This window comes from Tamandua tetradactyla, chromosome X (assembly GCF_023851605.1).
Source record: "Tamandua tetradactyla isolate mTamTet1 chromosome X, mTamTet1.pri, whole genome shotgun sequence".
Lineage (NCBI taxonomy): Eukaryota > Metazoa > Chordata > Mammalia > Pilosa > Myrmecophagidae > Tamandua > Tamandua tetradactyla.
The window spans coordinates 41,316,661-41,322,744 of record NC_135353.1 but is presented as its reverse complement, the minus strand read 5'-3'; the positions used below and the strand labels follow the sequence as shown (position 1 = coordinate 41,322,744).

The window sequence follows — 6,084 nt, the reverse complement described above, 5'->3', positions numbered from 1 at the left end:
TTCTGCCTATACCTGGGGCAGTTGAAGCCCGAGAAGTCCCGACATTGAATCCAGAGGCTGCCAAGTCTCCATAGAAACACAGCCACTAAAACCTCTGTTTCCTCCCCTTTCCTCTTTTTCCATGAGCCCAATGAGCGAACTCCATATTGACCAGGTTTAGAATCTCTTTCCTTTCCCTCTGGGAAGCCTCCTGTGAGGGAGGGGCACTGGGCACCGGCTGCTGCAGCTTGGGGAACTTAGGGTTTTGGGGAGGTTTGCAGCCGGTCCAGCTGGTCCAGACTCGGGTATGCTGTGTGTCCAGTCAATGATGTGGCTCTGGGAACTGTTCTGTACTGTTTATGGTTATTTAGTAGTTGTTCTGGAGGATGAACTAAAACACGCACATTGCTAAGCCGCCATCTTGGCCCCTTCTATTTTGGGTTTTTAATACTATTTGTGGGATACTAATCCCTAAACATTGTCTTCACTCCACCTTTAGTCCTTCTGAGCACTGTCTCAGGAACTGGGCCATTATTATTATCCTTATAAGAAATACTTAAGCTTTTGTTGTTGTTTATTTAAGCAATTTTTCCTCTCTTCCTTGCTGGTGTTGAGGTGGATAGGGCAATTTGGTTAGGTAGTGTTTATATTTTGGTCTCAGTATTTGAGTTAAACTGCTTTTTGCTAATTATTGGGCTGGTTGTTAGCAGGTTTATTTTTCCTGCTGCTGACTGTTACTAGTGACATTAACTTTTAGAATGTAGGCTGGTGGGATAAATTTCTTTTAATATCCCAACTAGGGATATGGCCTTTAACTGACTGAAAGAGGTTTGTTGTGATTTACCATTTTTCTTCCTGTCCTTTTTCTTCAGTAAACCCCAACAATAGTTTTAATAAGCATTGTTAAAAATCGAGTTTATGTCCTTGTAAGTTAATGCCCTCTAATTAAATCTGAAGCAGGTGTTTTCTCTTGGACTCTATTAAAAAGGACTTTACTTAAAAAAAGTTTAGATGGACTTATGGCACAAAATATTCATTTAATGTCAGCTAATACAGGCTGCTAAACCTGTGGCCACTGATTGTTTGGTTATATAGGAAAGAATATAAAGGCAGTACTTTTGAGAATATAGCTATGCTATTACTTATCTGTTGGAGAGCATCCCAGATCTGATTATACTCTGTGCCTACAATGTTGAATTTAAGGATTTGGGGAAGAGTGGAATTGTTAAATGTATTGCTACCTTCCTTGGATAAGTAGAAGTCTAGAAGTGTTGATAATGCACATGTCACTATGACCTCCTCAACCGAGAGAACTGACTTATACCAAAATATTTTCTGGCACATAGACAAGTGGTTTTGATGGGTTGATAAATTTTTGTAAGATGGGAAACATCTGAAATTTTTAAATCTTTTCTTCCCATAGTCCCATCTCCAATATTTAAATTTTTTATACTGTCAATACTGATGGCCTCTTACAATGTCCCATTAGATTTTATAACAGTGCACAGGGCTTGAGTTTTCTCTCACTTTACTTTAAAAGGAAGGTTCATTCATAACATTTATCCTCTTTTGTAAAATTCTAGTATGAAAGTCTCATCTCTCCAAATGTACTAGTTGCAAGATGTTTATGCACATTTTATAATCTTAAATTCCTATTTGAGAATGTGAAAGTATAATAGACTTAAACAGTCTTATTGAGTGCCAAGAATAATGCAGAAAAGGAAGGTAGTTGTTGAGTGAATATATAGGGTTCTAATTTTAAGATAGTAAAAATATGCAAAGACCATGCTGTTTCTTGAGCATCAATTTCTCAGGCACTTCAAATCTGCTTAGAAGAAAGGTTTCATATTAAACACCTTTAACCTTCATGGATAAGCTTCAGCTTCCTCTTGCCAAGAGGACAGTGCTTGAGTTACAGAAAGCATTAATTTGAAAAATTCACTGTTTGTAAACTTCAGTTATCAAACCAGATTTTTATATGTAAATGAGTTTTCTGAGATGACACTGCCTCTATTTCTATAACCATTTTGCCTGGACTATCTAATCAGTCCTATGAATGTATCCCTAAATGTGTTTATTGAAAACAGAATAGCTCCCTCATGACTAATTATATACGTGTTATTTAAGGAGGGAAAAAAATTAAATTTAGAATTGAGTGTGTAGGTGCCTTGTCACTATTCTTTCTTTTTTCCACGGTAGTCAATAACTTAACCTAAATTATAAATGTGTGTAAAGGATTAATTGTTCTGCATCAAACTTGTATTAAATGATTCCATCCACTTAAGAAGGTAGAAGCTGGACACTAATTCATATACCTGTGAATCAGTAAAGACTGAATGAGTGGCCCATGTTGAGTTGATAACTTTGATATACAATAAAAATTACCTTCTTGGAGGTAATACAGTAAATGATTCTATTAACTGGAAGATCACAGAATGTGGTCATATATCAGTACAGGTTTTACTTTGGGGTGAATGAGTAAAAATTATATTGTATGGTAATTGATTTAGGTTCTAAAGAACAGAATCTGCAGATAAATTTATTCAATATATAATTTGCCCAGATTTATTTTCATTTGGGTAAGGAAATTCTGAAATATCCCCCAAAGCAGTTTACTTACCAATTGAAAGTCCTCCAGAGACAGACTATTGGGAAACCGTTGTGTATGGTGGTGGAAAAGAAATGGTCCCTCAGTTTTTTGAAGGCAATAACTTTAAAAATACTTAAATGGCTAAGTTCACGTGGTACACTTAAGGATTGAACTTGCCAATTTTTAATTAATTAATTAATTAAACATAACACACAAACACAAACATTCTTACCATATGATCATTTCATTCTTGATATATAATCAATAACTCACAATATCATCACATAGTTGTATATTCATCATCATGATCATTTCTTAGAACATTTGCATCAATTCAGAAAAAGAAATAAAATGAAAACAGAAAAAAATTCATACATACCATACCCCTTACCCCTCCCTTTCATTGATCACTAGCATTTCAATCTACTAAATGTATTTTAACATTTTCCCCCTATTATTCATTTATTTTTAATCCATATGTTTTACTCATCTGTCCACAAGGTAGATAAATGGAGCATCAGACACAATATTTTCACAGTCACACAGTCACATTGCAAAAGCTATATCATTATACAATCATCTTCAAGAAACATGGCTACTGGAACACAGCTCTACATTTTCAGGCAGTTCTCTCCAGCCTCTCCAGTATACCTTAACTAAAAAGGTGATATCTATAGAATGTGTAAGAATAACCTCCAGGATAACCTCTCAACTCTGTTTGGAATCTCTCAGCCATTGACACTTTATTTTGTCTCATTTTGTACTTCCTGCTTTTGGTCAAGAAAGTTTTCTCAAGCCCTGATGCTGAGTCCCAGCTCATTCTAGGATTCCTGTCCCATGATACCAGGGAGGTTTACATCCCTGGGAGTCATGTCCCACGTAGACAGAGGGAGGGTGGTGAGTTTGCTTGTCATGTTGGCTGAGAGAGATAGAGGCCACATCTGAGCAACAAAAGAGGTTTTCTGGGGGGTGACTCTTAGGCCTAATTTTAAGTAGGCTAGCCTATACTTTGTGGGGTTAAGTTTCATATGAACAAACTCCCAGATTGAGGGCTCCACCTATTGCTTTGGTTGTCCCCACTGCTTGTGAGAATATCAAGAATTCTCCACTTGGGTAAGTTGAGTTTTCCCCCTTTCTCACCATCCCCTCAAGGGGACTTTACAAATACTTTTTTATTCACTGTTCAAATCATTCTGGGAATTATCAGGGCATCACTCTGGACAAACCTACAAAACCACATCCCCACTCAAGCGTCCATGTACTTATGGTGTTCAATTAAGCTGTCCACATAAATTATATTAAGAAATGCACCAGTCAAAATATAAATTTTGTACCAAGTAAACATTTTTTTGCTTTTATCTCAAAAAAATGTATAAGTTAAAGTTTTAAAATATTTATTACCATTTATTTTCATCACCCTGCAATATTGACATTCCTTTGTTCTTCCTTATGCAAGAACATTTTTAAATGTGTACATTTAACCACTATCATTATGCACTCTAGGCATTCCTAGATTATACCATCTCAGTATTTATCATATAGCTTTCCTTCTGGTTTCATGTGTACCCCCAGGCCTCCTCCCTCTATCATTCTCACATTTAGCTTCATTCAGTGTTCTAACATTATTGTATTACAGTCACACATTGCCATCTTGATTGATGCAGAAAAGGCATTTGACAAAAGTCAGCGTCCTTTCCTAAGGAAAACACTTCAAAGGATAGGAATAGAAGGAAACTCCTTCAACATGATAAAGAATATAAGAAAAGTCCACAGCTATCCTCATACTCAATGGGGAGAAACTGAAAACTTTCCTTATAATATCTGGAATAAGACAAGGATGTCCACTTTCACCATTGTTATTCAACATAGTGCTGGAAGTTCCAGCTAGAGCAATTAGGGAAGAAAAATAAACAAACAGCATCCAAATTGGAAGGAAAGCTTTCATCAGACACTGAGGTGGTGATATCCCCGAGTCATGCGAGAGCTGCGGAGCGAGCAGCATGGCCTCTTGTGCAGCAGGACAGCCTGGGCTTTAGCCTTCTTCCAGTTCCTGGGAAGGGGCTGGCAGCAAGCATGGGAGCAGCAGCAGCAGAGGTGGAGGCTCTGGCTTGTCTTTCTCTTCCCCCTCAGCATGAGCCGGGGGAGGCCAGGAGGCCTCGGTGGCTGGAGGGGATCCTCTGCCAAAAAATGGGAATTCTCTTCACCAGAATATGGAGACTGTTCAATCACCAGGTGCACAAAGTTATCATTGTTGGGATGGATAACACAGGGAAAACTGCCATCCTTTACCACTTTTCTATGAATGAAGTTGTACATACATCCCCTACCATAAGGAGTAATGTAGAAGAGATAGTCATTAATAATACATTTCCTAATGTGGGATATTGGTGGCCAAGAATCTCTTTGTTGTTTCTGGAACACCTATCATACTAATACTGAGTTTGTAATAGTTGTTGTGGACAGTACAGACAGGAAAAGGATTTCTGTAACTAGAGAAGAACTGTATAAAATGTTAGCACATGAGGACCTAAGAAAAGCTGGATTGCAGATTTTTCCTAATAAAGAAGATGTTTAAAGAATGAATTACTGCAGCAGAAATCTCCCAGTTTTTGAAACTAACTTCTGTTAAAGATCACCAATGGCATATCCAGGCATTGCTGCGCAGCTACTAGTACTAATAAACAAGTATGGCAGTGTTGCAGGATACAAGATCAACATGTGAAAATCTGGTGAGGGACTGTGCCAAGGACTTGAATGGATTATGTCATGATTTATGATTAGATGATGTCTACTAAATTCTTCTCATAGATTTTATATAAGCAAAGTGCTGGACTTTTAATGAAAGCTGCAAAAATTAGTGGTTTAGATATATTTATAATAAACTGACAAACTTTTTCTATAAGAAGAAAAATTAATACCACTATTTGAAAACAAGGATGAAGTCTCAACTTCCAATTCACTTTCTCATTATTTCCTTCCAATGTGAGGTCTTAAAGTTGTGACTTACATTTTTCTCATAATGGACTCTCTCAGGAACTGTGTAGCTTGTGGTAAGTATAAAGAGAAAGAAAGACATTGTGAACTTTAAGAGCTTTATTATCAGTATAAACCTCCCTAGTTAGATGTTGTTCTCTTCTTGTTCTGTTAAGTCAAATACAAATCAACACAGTTAATCAGTTTCCAATATTGTAATGTGGAGTGTTACTTATGAAAAGTATTTTGCATAAGATTGTGTACGTATTGTGTATATGCCCAAGTTCAAGTTAATGGCTTTGATTTATGTTCTAAAAAAAGCGAGTTACAGAAAAAATAATTTATCCTTAGTTGTAACCATATGTGATTAGTACTGGCATTGGTGTTAAGTGAAACTTTGTACTTTTCCCCTTTGGTTTTCTGCATTGTGTTAACCAAACCCTCAAATCATTGAGCTGTTCTTAAAAAAAAGATGGACAGTAAAAGGGGAAAAGCTTGATTTTGTGTATATATTTTTTGTTGATTGAATCACATGGAAATAT

General features: G+C 36.7%; 1 pseudogene; it reads left to right on the top strand.

Moving 5' to 3' along the window:
• Nucleotides 1-4,756: 4,756 nt before the first annotated feature.
• Nucleotides 4,757-5,339, top strand: LOC143671385 (ADP-ribosylation factor-like protein 5A; annotated as a pseudogene).
• The last annotated feature ends 745 nt before the right edge of the window (nucleotides 5,340-6,084 follow it).